The sequence below is a fragment of the Triturus cristatus genome, chromosome 1_2, assembly GCF_964204655.1.
Source record: "Triturus cristatus chromosome 1_2, aTriCri1.1, whole genome shotgun sequence".
Taxonomy (NCBI): domain Eukaryota; kingdom Metazoa; phylum Chordata; class Amphibia; order Caudata; family Salamandridae; genus Triturus; species Triturus cristatus.
Window position 1 is genome coordinate 799,649,726 of NC_140580.1, and position 13,051 is coordinate 799,662,776.

Consider the following 13,051-nt stretch of genomic DNA (forward strand, 5'->3'; position numbering starts at 1 on the left):
CAGCCATCATTCAAAATGCATGTCGATATGGATCAGCAAACCATCGATTCCTAATAACAAAGGTATACATCAAACAATCAATTCACACATCCAGTAAACGATCATACTAGTGAATTGACCTATATGCCACAACATAACAAAAGCCCCCATATGGGGTTAAAGAAAATTTCCAAATAAAGAGGTTTCATCCTATAAAAAATAGCACAGAAGTCTCACTCAATAAACAGACAAAGTGGTATATGGTAGTGTCCACAGATATTTATGTAAAATTTTATGGTAGAATCTCCGGACATCAAACTAGGAATATGTTGTTGGATGTCAAAAACGGGGGTCCATCCTGGCGCCTGTGAATAAAATACAGGATGCCATCACATCTCATTCACAAACCTGCCCCACTAATACCATTGAAAAGATTCTAACATACCGGACCATATGTCTTGCAAGCACCCAATATAAGATTCCTTATGTGGAAAGGCTTGATAAGTACGCTGACTATATATAAATGACTGCAAATCTGCATGATTTTCAACCTATAAGGAATATTATATAGGGTGCTTACAGGACATATAGTGTGCTATGTTACCATACGCTGAGATGTGCAACACGGCACTTTATTCAATTTTCTTGTGAAGACCCTGCCGAACGTAAAAAAGTATTAACTCTGTCAACATGGATACAGTGGGTCCATCTGCACGCTTATTGTTTTGTTCTGATATTCTTTAAAAAGGCCTAGAATTGGTATTATAGGTGAATTGTTTCTTAAACTGTTAATCTATACTCGCTAATACCTTTTTGTCTCTTTATTGTATAGATCTGCAATGTCTTGTTCACCCCTCATGGTCCTCTCCTGGTTGTAGTCTGTTCTCCTGTGTTGCGCAGCCTTTCCCTTTCGGATGTGACATCCTCACTGTGTCATCACCACCCCATTTCTTTTTCACTTGTCAGTTACTCTGGTATGTATTTTTAGTTGTCTTCTTTTTGACATGTACGGTCTTTTCTTGTTAACTTTCTATTCAGCTCTGTCCTTTCCCTTTTTTCCTTTCTCCCTTCACCATTATTCTTTTTTTTCACCTGCTGTTTTCTTTTTTCTATATACTCTTTTTGGCTTATATTGTGGCTTTACATTTTATTGGATTGTTCTCATGAAATTTACATACTGCAATTGTTGTAATATTCAGGGTTATCACTAAGAATGTCAAAGGGTTTATTAATCCTGTTAAAAGACTGATAGTGTTGTCCCATTTGAACAAGTTGAATCCGGATTTAGTTCTACTCCAGTAGACTAATTTTACCAAATCTGAAACCTTAAAACTCAAGCATAGTCGGGTCAGCTCAGTATTTCTGACCCCTTCTCTTAATAAGAAAAATTGTGATATTATTTGATGTAAGAAATCTCTTAATCATATTGTATTATCGCAAGAAATAGATGACACGGGTATGTGAATTGTCATTAATGTCCTAATTGACAATATTCCTCTGATGATTATGAATGTGTATGCCCCCACTCAGCTAGACCATACATTTTTGCCTTTTATTGTACAAAAATGTACACAGTATCTTAAGTACTATTATATTTTAGGAGGTGACTGTAATCAAATCACTGACCAGTTCTAAGATATGCAACCCTTGGTCCAGTTCACTCCTCCTAAGATGCATAAACAATTTTGTTCTACTATTTTGCACGGTGAGTTAGTTGATTGTCAACCTCCCATGATTCTACTTTTTACTAAGCCTCACAGGGTTCCCTCACTAGACTTAACCATATTTTTGTTACTCAATCCCTCTCATAGATCATTGTACACTCTCACATAAGTCCCATAATAATGTCTGATCGTGCCATGGATATTACAGATTTGGACTTAGTTCCTCCTCATTCTAACTCGCACAGATGGAGATTTAACAACTTTCCACTAAAAGATGCTCAATTCTCTACTTTTTTAACTTTAAATATATATATATTTTTAATGATTCTCCAAACGCCACTCCTGTTTTGCTTTGGGGCACATTTAAAGCTGCTGCACGAGGCTTTATGTATCCAGTAAATAGAAAGGTTGCGTCAAAGAGCATGCGTTGCTGATCTCCTTGCTTAAATCCCTAGAACAACACTATTTTTGCTCTAAATCATCATAAGACCTCCAAAATCTAATTAAAGCCAAATTACATTTTAATACTTTGTCCACTAACAAGGCTAATTCAATTTTGTTCAGAACCAGTGTAAGATTTTAAGGAGGGAAAAACAAAGTTGGCAAACGTCTAGCTAATTACTTGAAAGTACAGAAACAAAAAAGTATTATTTCAATCAATCAGGTTTCTTGTGAAGCACAACTACTCACCCTTTAGGGTCCCAAGGCGCTGTGGGGGGGGGGGGGGGATATGCGGTTCAGTCAGAGAGCCAGGTCTCATTATTAACTCCACAGGGTACTTCGATCAAAAGTCACCAGCACATCTTATACTAATTTGTCAATGTTTATGAAAATGTATATACCCCTCAAATCCAAGTTCAACAATCTCATATTGCAGAGTATTTTCAATCCATTACTTGAACTGTTCTTTCTGGTCTGGGCTTCAATTCGTTGAAAGTTGATTTGACTATTAAGGAAATTGCTCAAGCTCATAAAACTTTAAAGTTAGGGAAAACACCAGGACCTGATGGTTTTACAGTAGAATCGTATCTTCATTTTTCTAATATCCTTCTTCCTCACATCATTTATTTCAGCAATTTATTTAATCTAATTCTACATCTGGTACTTATCAGGAAGCTACCATCTGTCTTATTCATCAGGATGGTAAGGACCCAGACCATTATAAAAATTACAGACCCATTTCACTGGTAAATGTTGATTACAATGTTTAAGGAATTCATTTGGAATCGTTTCTTCCATATCTCATTGGGAAAGTGCAATCCGGATTCATCAAGGGGTAACTAGCATCAGATAACATTACGTTATTTCTTAATAAAAATAGCAAATCTGCCCTACTCAACTCTGCCCTTCTTGCAATCACGATTGATGCAGAGAAAGCATTTGATAAGATAAACTGTAACTTTATGTCAGAATCATTAATTTGCCATGGATGTGGCCCTACAATTATAGCTCTGATCTCTCTTCTATATCAATCTCCATGTGCATTGATTTTAGTTAACTGTAAATTATCCCCTTACTTTCCTCTTCAGCGTGGTGTTAGGCAGAGATGTCTTCTCTCCTCCTTATTATTTGTTTTTGCACTTGAACTTTTTATTTCTCATATTTGGTCTGATTCTGCTATTTCTGACTTTTATTATGGCGACCAACACCAAAAGTTAGCAGCTTATGCCGAGGATATTCTTATTTTTATTTCCTCCTCCTGACACTTCTTTGCCTACTTTACAAAATATCCCTTTTCTCAGAAGTTTTGGATTCGAAAATCATTAAAGATAAAACCAAAATTCTACCTCTGAATAAGTATACCATAAAACAACCCTTTGCTATCAATGGATTTCAGTTTTCCACTTCTAAAATTAAATACTTGGGTATTTGGTTCACAGCTTCCATCTCTGATTCCATCAACATTAATTTTAAGAAACTCTTGACTAAAATTGAGACTACTATTTTCTCTTTGAATCTTTATTTCTCTCTTGGTGGGGACTCAATTAGGATGATGATTTCCCCCCTTTTGCTATCTTATATCCTTGCTGCCAGTTCATATGCCGTAGAAATTCTTTAAAAAGGTAATTTCTATGCTTATTAAAATATAATGGAATAAGAAGAAATCAAGAGCGTTTTTATCTCTTCTATAAACATCCAAGCTGGAAGGTGGGGTGGATTTTCCATATTTGTATCATTATCATACAGCATTTGGTTTACGCCAGACATTATTAGGACCTCAGACTCACTTTCCCCCTTTCCTCCTTTATGGTTGGATGTGTAGAAGCAGCCCTTTTCTCCTAAAGAAGTTTTATCTTTCTCCTCTAAATCTCCAATCCTTAACTCTCCCATTTTTCATCATACTATTGCCTTAGTTAAATATACGTATACTCCATCTCTCCTAACTCCTTCTTTGTTCCTTACTATTCCATTATGGTATAACACGCTCATTAAAACAGACAATAGACCAATGTTTTGGCAATCATGGAAAGATAAGGGTATTTTTTGGATTGACCAGTTGTTTTAGACTGGTGCCCCCCTTGTTTCCACTTAATTTAGATACATTTTCCACAGTCCTCTGCATTTTCATACTCGTTTTCAGGTACTTAATAATGTGGTCCTGGATTCTTATTTTCTACACAGAATACTCCTATTTTTGTCCCTCTTGCTTCTAATTTAACCATTTTTATTTAAAACTAGACCTAGAGATTCCGCTATTTATAAATCTATATTCTCTCCTGATTCTTCTCGAATCAAGTTTAAAGTGGAACTCTTATGGGAAAAATATTTTGGTGTGAGCTGGGATGTGTTCTTTTAGAATAAAGTTTGGTCACATCTTTATAAACTCTCTAGATCCATCAGTATTACACAATCTCTATGTTCTCTTTACTACAGACTATATTATATTCACCCTTATACAATGTGACAAATGCTCTCCAGATACCCCCTGTAGTGACCTGATACATATATTGCTTAGGTGTCCTAATAACTAGTTTTTTGGCATCAGGTTTGGTCCCACATAAAAACGATTTTTAACTTGCAGCACTCTTTCAATATCCAGCATCTGTTTTTACGTACTTTAACTTCTCATTTTATCCCATCATTTTTTTAAAGAGTAAATTAAAAGATATGTTGTTAGCGATAGCTTTTAAACAGATTTCTTTTAATTGGAGATCCTCATCTGTGCATCCATATAATATTTGGTGGGTTTGTGTTTGTAAACATCACAAGTTAGACTATTTATACTGCTCATTATGTACCTTCTCAGAGGATGCAAATGTTATGGTTACCTTTGACTACTTTTTTACATCAAGTTGATCATTATGTTTCATCTACTACTTCCATACTGTCTGAAAACTTTCAACCTCCATGATTGCACCTACTCTCAGTTTTTTCGTACCCTATATTAACGTCCTTGAATTATTATTTAGGTTAATTGTTAGCACTCTGTTTTTATACATTTAGGTATTGGTGAGTACATTTTAACTGCTATGTAGTGCTATTAATCTTAATCAATATATATAGTGATTTTTGTTCCTCTCCCCCCCCCTAAAAAGTTGAAAGGCTTTAATTAGGTTAACTATGTAATTTACTTAGTCGTTTTTCATTCCCATTGTTTAACTACTTTGTTGCACTTTGCAGTTTTTAAAAATTTGGGTGCCGATTCCGATCCATTAAAAATATTCCCCGTACGAATCGTATGCGGATTTTTTAACGTACGAATCGTACAAGCCCCGTACAAACTGGCAAGTACGATCCGTATGTTAAAAAATCCATACGAATCGGTAAAATTCCCCGACACGTCCTCGGGTCGGAAAAAGTGTCCGACACGTCCCCGGACAGTTTTACGTACGAATCGGGAAACTGAAGTCCGAGCGCGCAAGTACGATCCGTTCCGTCCGTCCGAATGCACAACCGTATGCAAAAAACACCATACGGAGCGAACTCCCATGGCAAGCATGGAGACGTCCAAACATGTGCCTGCATACGCGCCGTACATACGGGGGGTGGTGGTACACCCCGTACATATGGGGGGTGGTGGTATGCCCATACATACGGGGGGTTGGTGGTACGCCCCGCACATATGGGGGGTACGCCCCATACATACGGGGGGGTGGTACGCCCCGTGCATATGGGGGGTGGTACGCACCGTACACACGGGGGTGGGGGTACGCTCCGTACCTAACCTACGGGGGGTGGGGGTATGGCGCGGACATGGGGGGGCTGGGGGTACGGTGCGTACATGGGGGGATGCTGGGGTACGGTGCGGACGTGTAGGGATGGGGGTACGGTGCGTACCGGGCCCCCTTTTCGTCGTGCATCGTGGCGTACTTAGCTTTTCCGGCACTTTTTGGGTCCCGTAAAAATGTTGCCGTGCGAGGTGTTGTGGGTACGAATCGTACTTGCTGATCCGTAAAACGCTGCCTGACTCCATGCGAATGTCGTGTACGCGGTGTCCCGGATCCGATTTGTATGTGTTTTTTTGCCGGTCGGTGTTTTTTACGATTCGTACGGAAATGGTGTTTCTGTACGAATCGTACTTGCGGGTTTGTAAGGTGTTTTTCCTGGGTACGAGTTGGGACGGAGAAAACGCTACGTCCGACGGTTCGTACCCGGGTTTTACAGGATCGGAATCGGCACCAAAGTCTTTTAAACATGAGAGAAGTACACATGTAAATAAATGATGCAGCTGTTAATTTCTCTGCCTTGCATTTCATTCCATTACGTTATGCTCACTTTGCTCCCATGCAAAGAGATCAACAGCATGCAAACCATTCTTGGTTGTACCCCAAAAGGGACAGAGCAGACCATACTACCAGCACATGTCCGCAGTACATAGGAATAGACAGTAGTGAAACAAAGGTGCCATGGACCCTAATGTATTTAGGAACAATGGGACCACAACCCTCGTTGGTAGTACAAATCAGCTGTATTAGGGGTCCAGTAGGCCCCTCAAACTTGCTGCAGTGTTGATAGCTTTCGAAGATTGTCTGATGCAACTCCAACTACATCAAACACAATTCCGATATAGCTCCGATCACACTAAGTGCCATATCAAGCATACTGCATCCCTGCGCCGTCGTCTCTTCACCAATAACCAGCTTGTAAATAATGAATTTTGTGAAATCTTATGCGGCCGCCTCAATCCAGGACCATACACACATCTTGACTGATTTCGCAGCGTACCAGGTTTCACACTAAGCCGCGCCGCAAACACTGTATAACTTGAGCTACGTTTCGTAATACTTCACATTCGGTGCGCATTAGAGTCTGCACAGAGAAACTAGCTTCCCTCTTTTCCACTTTAACTGGCGTATTCTCGTCACTATTCTCACAATATACGAATCCACTCTCAATCGGAACGTTCTCACCATCAGACGTCCTTGAAATTTCAGCAGCAGGGATCGTAATGCTGGGCGTAAGGTGCTCTCACACCTTCTTCTGGGGGTCGTTGATTCGCACTTCTTCTCACATGGTCTGCTTCAAAATGGATCCCATCCTCTGTCGCCACTTTTATGACCAAGCAGATCGTGGTTTTGTATAAATACGTTTATTGAAGTACAATGGTAATGACCCCCAGATACATCCTTCTTCCACAACTGCCAGCCTTCCTCTGCCCCAACCAAGCCCACAATCTACTACCATGGATACAGTAGAACAACACACGTTCCATTACTAAGGTAACATTAGACTACCCTTCATTAAGATATAACAATAGCTATGCCCCTGGGTACCCAAACTAGCCTCTATATATTTCGCCCCTATAAAGCCCAATTAACAAGATGCATCTTGGTCGAATAGCACAGTGAGCTATGAGACCACTGTCAGAGCATATATGTACCATTTAGGGCATATTACGGAGAAAAACAAACTTATAATAGGTGGGATGTTTGAACTAATGATAGGTACTTTTAAATACTTGTGGCTATATTCCAAACAACTGATATTTGCTCACTACGACTACAGAGAGCAATCATATGCAAATCAGTATCCACACCCCAAAAAGATAAAGTCAAAATCGATGCCAATTAGGAGCTGTCCCTGGCTTACCCCTTGCAGCCCCCTGACGCTACCCTTGGGCAATCTGGCTACAGAGGTGGCGAAAACTATGCCAAGAACAAAAGGTAAGCAATGCTCTGATGAGCACTGTTTACTTTCTCCCACTGGGACGCAGAACATTACACATTCAAATATGTACAATAAAAAACGTTCCGATGTGCAGTGCTTCCTAAACAAATAAAAAATGAAATTAAAAAAAACATATTTTACCAACAGGTTACTCTGCCTCCTTTTATGTCAAAATGATGTGATTGAATGAACATTGCGTCCCTATGCTTTGCGATAGTCATGTGGCGTTACACGAACCCGTTATCAAAATGTACTAACAATGGCTGTAGCTGCTGACCTTGGAACTGCGGAACCGGGGCCTCGGCTCATTATCCTGTAATTCCGAGCAAATCACTTAATCTCTCGGTGCCTAAAAAATGTGTAACACATTCTGGTGCCCAAGAAAAGTGCTCTAATGCCCTCGGGCCACGCTCGTGTTAAAGAAATTCAGAAAAATATAGTAAGGAATATTTAAAGCCAAAAACAAAGTTCTTATTAAATATATGGGGTAAATTAATTAACACAGGTACAATAACCTTATCTTAATGTCCTTGTGATTTGCCGTCCATTATCTTGTTAAGGTACAAATTTAGGAGCCATTAAATCATGAATGTTTGTAGAATAAATAATTTCTGGGCTTATTTTGTGTATTCTACAAACGAACACATTGTAATGTTCCTATCACGTCAACACACTAGTTAAAATGAAGGTGATATTTAGAAATAACATGTATCTGTGTTATTATATTAAATTATGCACTTAAGGGGTCATTACATTTTAGTGATGTCAATTAATGTGAGCTCCTCAGGGTAAAGATCACATGACATCACTTCCTGGGAAAATTCAGTCGAAAGTCATATGATGTAATTTCCTGTAACGTCATTAGGGTCAAAGGGTGTGTGTTGTCACTTTTGCTCCCTTTTTGTTTTTGGTGAATTGACGTCTTTGACAGTCAAGCCTAAATTGCAGAGAAATGTCCTCTCTGGACTTGAACTAAGAACATTTCAGACTCGATAGGCCTTGTGCAGTTTGAATCCTATTGCACGTTAGATTTCGTACCAAAGTTTGGACATATCCATCCTGCTTCATTCTTAAAAGTGTCAGAAGCAGATTACAGCAGCCTTGGTTGTTTAGCAAAATTGAAACATTTAGAAAGGAATATAAGAACTGTCATAAATGCATTTGAATGCAAAGTAATTCAGATTCAAATGAATTCTCCCTCCCACACGTTACTAAAATAGTTTGTCATTTGCATGTTATACTTTTAAGCAGTTCTAAAGTTAAATTAAATGAAGTGTTCTGAATATGCAGAAGTTCTAAATATGGTGTAGTCTAATACCCATGTTCAATGCACTGCAGTCATACTAGGAAGTTTATGACAGTACTAAGAATAACTAATGTAGGACAAAGGAGGAAAATGGCAAAGTGAGCCTCACTCAACAGACCTCAAAAAAACAACTCTTACCACAGCATTGACCTATGGATCTTGTGCCATGGAAGATTCTTAGATAATGCCCTATACATCCTGAGAGTGTTGATGAATAGGATCAAAGTGACATGGGGGTCAGTATTAACCCTGGGCGTAGTTCGCGAAGTAGCACTTCGCGAAGCTACGCAAAGTGCAGTTCGCACTACGCGAGCTACGCATAGCACTTGGCGAACTGCGTAGTACCTTGTTCGCACTGTGCCAGATGTCGTTTTCAATGATTGCACAGTGCAGACAAGCAACCGGCAATGTGCAATCATTGAAAATGGCATCTTGCACAGTGAAAGCTGTAGTTTTCTGCTGCTCGAGTAGATTTTTACTCGAGCGGCAGCTTTCTCAACGCGAACTGGTAGTTTCTCATCACGAGCGGTCGCGAGCATACGCGACCACTCGAATGAGAAACCTGACCTCCTCGCGTTGGAAATCTCGCCGGGAGGTTTATTTTCCATGCTCGCGATCGCCAACTTGATGTTGCTGATCGCGAACAAGGAAAAAGTCTCGCCGGGATGTCATTTTGCTTGCTCGCGGTCGGCAACTTGACGTTGAGGACCGCGAGCAAGCAAAATATGACCGCAGCACTACGCAACACTACGCTACGCGTGTTCACACTGTGCTACGTGCAGTTCGCATAGTGCGAAGTAGTGCGAACTTCGCAAACTACGCGACCGTAGCGTAGTGCTTTGCCCAGGCTTAGTCAGTATATCTCCACAGACACCTCATACATTAAAACATGATACGTTCAGGACTCCTAATCATCTTTTGAGTCCAATATATTTTCTTGAAACCTGATTAGCTTGAACACTTGTAAATTATCAGAAATGTCAATTTATCTGATTATTTTAACACAAATCTGGGCGTCATTTGCATATAACTGTCGCCTCCCTCAAGTTGATATATAGCTATTCAGATATATAGGAGGTCTGGGTTAGCCTTAGAAATGAGAGGCCTTTCTCACAGAAAAGGTCTAAATTAAAAACTTTTTGGGGTAAATAAAAAAGCAATCAAATCATTTTATAGATGACGTTGTGGCATTTGCTTCTGAGACCCAAAGTTTCAAAAACATCTGGTGTTCCACTATGTCAAGGGTAGCACTCAGCACCAGGTAGTTGGCAACTATGAGTCCAAATATGATTACTGCGTTTTTTAAAGTATGGGGGATGGTTCACTAGTCTACCAGGTCAGTGAGGGGATGTCTCTGATCTCCTTGCAGAAGACTCCCCCATACTTAGAGATCTCCATCACACAGGTAGAAATCTCTGTGCTTCAGTGGAGCCAATGACACAACAGCTCCACTTGAGTACCTACAGCTTTGCAGAGCAGGTGCCATGTATAAAGTACAAAATACAACATAGTAACAGAGTGGGAGTTTGTTTTTGTAAAAAAAAAGAAAAGGCTTCAATGCACTTTCTTTCAGCTTGTGGATGTATGTTCTTTGGTTCACACCAGACTTTGCTCAGGGTAGCCTATGATCGTAGCAGAGATGGAGAAACCCATTATCAACAGGGAGTTTGAAACGTTTGAGAAGACTACGTTCTTAGTAGATGCTATTTAAATTTCCTTGCTTCCTATTTTAGATACCTGGTTGAAGATGAAAGGGAGACAACACTTTTGATGTGTGGTACCAGGCAGCAGTACCACTATGTTGACTTTGCATCAGGGCTGGATTGGTGAACCAAAAGCATACCTAACAAAAAAGGCTGAGTCATGTCAAACTCCCTTTATCTTCATGAGCTATTGTTACCTTTCCATCTATTCATTCTTTCTCGCTCCTTGTCTCTCTTTCTTCTCCCTTTCTGATCTCCTTCTCTTTGTCTTTCTCTCTCTTCTCTCTCTCTCTCACTCTCTCTCTCTCTCTCTCATTTGAAGCCTCCCCATGCATGCAGCAATTAACCATGAGGAGCTGGGGGAAAGTGGCAAAGGCACCAGGAGCGACCCCGGGTTTCCAAAACCTCCTGTAAGGAGTCCAGCTCTCCAAGAAAATGCCCGGTGAAATAAAAGGCTGTCGGGCAGCTTTGCATAGTAGACCCGCCCTGACAGACAATTTCCCCCATGGAGGTGGAAGCACCATTGCGGGAAATTGCCAACGTTCTGAGGCAACAGATTCAACGTAGTTGTGAGGCAGACAATTCAATTTCTTGAGGTCTGCGCAAGGGAGGTTTCTCTGCACCACACTGGCTGTTTGATAAACGGACTGCCAAACTTTAAATAAACCCTTGATCTTCAATAAGTGATGACTTCCACCTGATTAGTTTGTTAAACAAAGAAAGGAAGGCGACACATTCTCCTACCTCTCTTTTTAGTGCATTTACCTGAAATGTCTTTCTTTTTCCTAGAAACATTAGTTCCATTTTGGCATCATAAATATTCAATGCACTGGCTATCGAAAACTCTTCCAGCTCTAGTCAGGGCCTGAATATCATTTTCTGCTTTTGATAACAATGTTCTGTTATCTTTCAAAGACAGGCTAGGGATATTCTAGGAGGTATACGCTTAGACATTTAGCTGAAGGAATTTATTCAAATCAATTATTTATATATGTGGCCTGTACTTTATGTACTGCCAGTACAGAAGATCAACCTATTTATATTTGTGAAAAATCGGGTTTAATACTTAGAGGGCTAAATAAAAACCGCGACAGCCGCTGCGATATCGAAATATTCCAATCAGCAGGACAGAAGCAGACTATCCCCTCTACTTAAGGGGAGAATGAAGGTATATCACTTGCTCCCCTAAAACGATTCACGGTAGCACTTTGGGGCAGATTTACAAGCCCCTTGCGCCACTTTTGCGTCACTTTTAACATGATAAAAGTGACGCAAAAGTGGCGGAAGGGGCTTGTCAATCTGCCCATTTGTATATAAGACTGTTTAGTTAGCCATTTTCTTCATTTGCAGGACTTATTCATGTATGCTAATTTAGAAACGGCATGAATTTGCATAATATTAGTCTATTTGGAAGACACTTTAGAAAAAAGTCAGTGTTTTCCCGACCGTCTACAAGCGGAGGTGTTCATGCAAGCTAAAGAACATTGGGGCAGATTTATGAGCCCCTTGCGCCACTTTTGCTTCACTTTTCCCATGTTAAAAGTGACGCAAAAGTGGCGCAAGGGGCTCATAAATCTGCCCCATTGTCTCTGAAGCCAATGAATGAAAATTCATTTAGAAAGAAAACTTCTAATTGAAGATGTTTCAGAAGTGGAATCTGCCGGTGAGCATTGTTAGATTCGAAAATGCACAACATAAATAATATGACTCTAATTACGAATATAGTAATTCGCGTGTCTTCCCAGCAGCCGATTCATGTACCAGGGAGGCCAGCACCGCTTTGCAATAATATGTCAACGAGTGTTGTTGACAAATTGAAATATATTGAATCAGATATTCATTGTTCTGAGTGAGTGTATGATGGTGCACCAATGTTGCTAATGAGTGGCTGTTATTATTAAATATCAAAAAACATATTTTATTTATTCTTCTAATACAGCAGGCGATCACACATTGAGCATGCATAGGTGCACATTTTGTTGTCAGATGGATAAAAGTTAAGAAGTCATTTAAACCCTGGAAATCAGCCTACCAGTCTGCTAGAGTGACGGAGGCAATAGCCTCACACCCATTGATAGAGAGCCATCCAGCCCATTTAGGATCCCTGCCTGCCAGCATCGTCTCCCTTCACAGAACGGAGGGTATCTCAAGTATGTGGCGTGTTTAAGACATATGATCTGCAATGTGTTTTTTATGTTTTTTCTTTTTAAAAAAAACTTGAAAAACAGAAACACAAATGGCTCCAAAGAATAGTGGTGCATATTTACTAGAAACTGACACATCTGTAGAAA